General features: G+C 53.1%; 1 pseudogene; it reads left to right on the forward strand.

Moving 5' to 3' along the window:
- The first annotated feature begins 4,631 nt into the window (after window positions 1–4,631).
- On the forward strand, window positions 4,632–4,749 carry LOC124720657 (annotated as a pseudogene).
- The last annotated feature ends 233 nt before the right edge of the window (window positions 4,750–4,982 follow it).

Consider the following 4,982-nt stretch of genomic DNA (forward strand, 5'->3'; position numbering starts at 1 on the left):
ACCGCGTGAGACGACGCTTCATCAAGTCCCAAACATGCTCAATGGGGGACAGATCCGGAGATCTTGCTGGCCAGGGTAGTTGACTTACACCTTCTAGAGCACGTTGGGTGGCACGGGATACACACGGACGTGCATTGTCCTGTTGGAACAGCAAGTTCCCTTGCCGGTCTAGGAATGGTAGAACGATGGGTTCGATGACGGTTTGGATGTATCGTGCACTATTCAGTGTCCCCTCGACGATCACCAGTGGTGTACGGCCAGTGTAGGAGATCGCTCCCCACACCATGATGCCGGGTGTTGGCCCTGTGTGCCTCGGTCGTATGCAGTCCTGATTGTGGCGCTCACCTGCACGGCGCCAAACACGCATACGACCATCATTGGCACCAACGCAGAAGCGACTCTCATCGCTGAAGACGACACGTCTCCATTCGTCCCTCCATTCACGCCTGTCGCGACACCACTGGAGGCGGGCTGCACCAAATTGGGGCGTGAGCGGAAGACGGCCTAACGGTCTGCGGGACCGTAGTCCAGCTTCATGGAGACGGTTGCGAATGGTCCTCGCCGATACCCCAGGAGCAACAGTGTCCCTAATTTGCTGGGAAGTGGCGGTGCGGTCCCCTACGGCACTGTGTAGGATCCTACGGTCTTGGCGTGCAACCGTGCGTCGCTGCGGTCCGGTCCCAGGTCGACGGGCACGTGCACCTTCCGCCGACCACTGGCGACAACATCGATGTACTGTGGAGACCTCACGCCCCACGTGTTGAGCAATTCGGCGGTACGTCCACCCGGCCTCCCGCATGCCCACTATACGCCCTCGCTCAAAGTCCGTCAACTGCACATACGGTTCACGTCCACGCTGTCGCGGCATGCTACCAGTGTTAAAGACTGCGATGGAGCTCCGTATGCCACGGCAAACTGGCTGACACTGACGGCGGCGGTGCACAAATGCTGCGCAGCTAGCGCCATTCGACGGCCAACACCGCGGTTCCTGGTGTGTCCGCTGTGCCGTGCGTGTGATCATTGCTTGTACAGCCCTCTCGCAGTGTCCGGAGCAAGTATGGTGGGTCTGACACACCGGTGTCAATGTGTTCTTTTTTCCATTTCCAGGAGTGTATATCCAACTGGCTGGTGATTATGTGGAGAAATGAATATTGGTAAGCGAAGATTACATTCTAAGGATTATTTCTGCATTCCATTTACTAAAATATTCCCGTCCAAACCCAATTAACGAAAGTGAGGCATTACTTTTTATTCAACCGTTGTAGATTTCTTTTGATTTTTTACCCCGTTTATCTCTGTATCTGTATTAGACTCAAAATACACTACTGGCCATTAAAATTGCTACACCACGAAGATGACGTGCTACAGACGCGAAATTTAACCAAGAGAAAGAAGATGCTGTGATATGCAAATGATTAGCTTTTCAGAGCATTCACACTAGGTTAGCGCCGGTGGCGACACTTACAACCTTCTGACATGAGGAAAGTTTGCAACCGATTTCACATACACAAACAACAGTTGACCGGCGTTGCCTGGTCAAACGTTGTTGTGATGCCTCGTGTAACGAGGAGAAATGCGTACCATCACGTTTCCGACTTTGATAAAGGTCGGATTGTAGCCTATCGCGATTGCGGTTTATCGTATCGCGACATTGCCGCTCGCGTTGGTCGAGATCCAATGACTGTTAGCAGAATATGGAATCGGTGGGTTCAGGAGGGTAATACGGAACGCCGTGCTGGATCCCAACAGCCTCGTATCAGCAGTCGAGATGACAAGCATCTTATCCGCAATGCTGTAACGGATCGTGTAGCCACGTCTCGATCCTTGAGCCAACAGATTTGGAAGACAACAACCATCTGCACGAACAGTTCGACGAGGTTTGCAGTAGCACGGACCATCAGCTCGGAGACCGTGGCTGCGGTTACCCTTGACGCTGGATCACAGGCAGGAGCACCTGCCATGGTGTACTCTACGACGAAACACGCAGCACGAATGGCAAAACGTCATTTTTTCAGATGAATCCAAGTTCTGTTTACAAAATCACGATGGTCGCATCCATGTTTGGCGACATCGCGGTGAACGCACAGTGGAAGTGTGTATTCGTCATCGCCATACTGGCGTATCACCCGGCGTGATTGTATGGGCTGCCACTGGTTACACGTCTCGGTCACCTCTAGTTCGCATTGACGGCACTTTGAACAGTGGACGTTGCATTTCAGATGTGTTACGACCCGTGGCTCTACCCTTCATTCCATCCCTGCGAAACCCTACATTTCAGCATGACAATGCACGACCGCATGTTGCAGGTGCCTTTCTGGATACAGAAAATGTCCGACTGCAACCCTGGCCAGCACATTCTCCAGATCTCTCACCAATTGAAAACGTCTGGTCAATGGTGGCCGAGCAACTGGCTCGTCACAATACACCAGTCACTACCCTTGATGAACTGTGGTATCGTGTTGAAGCTGCATGGGCAGCTGTACCTGTACACGCTATCCTACCTCTGACTCAATGCCCAGGTGTATGAAGGCCATTATTACGGCCAGAGGTGGTTCTTCTGGGTTCTGACTTCTCAGGATCTATGCACCCAACTTGCGTGAAAATGTAATCACATTTCAGTTCTAGTATAATATATTGTCCAATAAATACCCGTTTATCATCTGCATTTCTTCTTGGTGTAGCAGTTTTAATGGCCAGTAGTGTACATACACTTCCACCCACAGATACTTCCCATTGTAGATCCATTCCTCTCTCTAGAAGCATATAAATTTTACATGTAACAAGGCCTAGTTTTGTGGGAGAAATGGTCCCTTGGAGAAAATTCATCCCCCCCACCCAGAAGTCAAAAAATTGTTTTACCGTCTCCTGAGGAAGAAATTCACCCCTAGCAATTTTTTCCAAGAGAATTTTAGCTGTAACTGTTAGGGCGTAAAGTCAACACCCGGCACGTCAGTCGGGAACGATAGAGCAAAGAGAGCTGTGAGAAGACGTCAGCCAATCACACACTGACCGACCCCTCTCCAGGACGACAACGCAGTGGCCCCTATGTGGAGAGCACATAACGGCCGCGACCGACTGGTCATGGCCCTGCCGAAGGGCCAGACTAGCAGCTTGTATAAAAGCATCAACTCTAATCAATTGCTTGTACAATCTACACTCCTGGAAATGGAAAAAAGAACACATTGACACCGGTGTGTCAGACCCACCATACTTGCTCCGGACGTTGCGAGAGGGCTGTACAAGCAATGATCACACGCACGGCACAGCGGACACACCAGGAACCGCGGTGTTGGCCGTCGAATGGCGCTAGCTGCGCAGCATTTGTGCACCGCCGCCGTCAGTGTCAGCCAGTTTGCCGTGGCATACGGAGCTCCATCGCAGTCTTTAACACTGGTAGCATGCCGCGACAGCGTGGACGTGAACCGTATGTGCAGTTGACGGACTTTGAGCGAGGGCGTATAGTGGGCATGCGGGAGGCCGGGTGGACGTACCGCCGAATTGCTCAACACGTGGGGCGTGAGGTCTCCACAGTACATCGATGTTGTCGCCAGTGGTCGGCGGAAGGTGCACGTGCCCGTCGACCTGGGACCGGACCGCAGCGACGCACAAATGTACGCCAAGACCGTAGGATCCTACGCAGTGCCGTAGGGTACCGCACCGCCACTTCCCAGCAAATTAGGGACACTGTTGCTCCTGGGGTATCGGCGAGGACCATTCGCAACCGTCTCCATGAAGCTGGGCTACGGTCCCGCACACCGTTAGGCCGTCTTCCGCTCACGCCCCAACATCGTGCAGCCCGCCTCCAGTGGTGTCGCGACAGGCGTGAGTGGAGGGACGAATGGAGACGTGTCGTCTTCAGCGATGAGAGTCGCTTCTGCGTTGGTGCCAATGATGGTCGTATGCGTGTTTGGCGCCGTGCAGGTGAGCGCCACAATCAGGACTGCATACGACCGAGGCACACAGGGCCAACACCGGGCATCATGGTGTGGGGAGCGATCTCCTACACTGGCCGTACACCACTGGTGATCGTCGAGGGGACACTGAATAGTGCACGGTACATCCAAACCGTCATCGAACCCATCGTTCTACCATTCCTAGACCGGCAAGGGAACTTGCTGTTCCAACAGGACAATGCACGTCCGCATGTATCCCGTGCCACCCAACGTGCTCTAGAAGGTGTAAGTCAACTACCCTGGCCAGCAAGATCTCCGGATCTGTCCCCCATTGAGCATGTTTGGGACTGGGTGAAGCGTCGTCTCACGCGGTCTGCACGTCCAGCACGAACGCTGGTCCAACTGAGGCGCCAGGTGGAAATGGCATGGCAAGCCGTTCCACAGGACTACATCCAGCATCTCTACGATCGTCTCCATGGGAGAATAGCAGCCTGCATTGCTGCGAAAGGTGGATATACACTGTACTAGTGCCGACATTGTGCATGCTCTGTTGCCTGTGTCTATGTGCCTGTGGTTCTGTCAGTGTGATCATGTGATGTATCTGACCCCAGGAATGTGTCAATAAAGTTTCCCCTTCCTGGGTGTTCTTATTTCAATTTCCAGGAGTGTATGAAACACGGACTTGGGGGCTGTTATGCTGAAGAGATTTTTTTTTCTGTCGCCCTTTCCTTGCGTCACGTCAATAGCCTTGTCTCAGTGGTAACACCGGTTCCCGTCAGATAACCAAAGTTAAGCGCTGTTGAGCTGGGCTAGGACTTGGATGGGTGACCATCCGGTCTGTCCAGCGCTGTTGGCAAGTGTAGTCCACTCAGCCCTTGTGAGCCTAACTGAGGAGCTACTTGACTGAGAGAAGTAGCGGCTCTGGTCACGAAAACTCACAACGGTCCGGAGAGGGATGTGCTGACCACATGCCCCTCCATATATGCATCCAGTGATGCCTGTGGGCTGGCCGGTCGGTACCGTTGGGCCTTCATGGCCAGTTCGGACGGAGTTTTCCTTGCGACACATCTGGGTAATCACAAAGTTAAG

Source organism: Schistocerca piceifrons, chromosome 11 (genome assembly GCF_021461385.2).
Source record: "Schistocerca piceifrons isolate TAMUIC-IGC-003096 chromosome 11, iqSchPice1.1, whole genome shotgun sequence".
In the NCBI taxonomy this organism is placed as follows: domain Eukaryota; kingdom Metazoa; phylum Arthropoda; class Insecta; order Orthoptera; family Acrididae; genus Schistocerca; species Schistocerca piceifrons.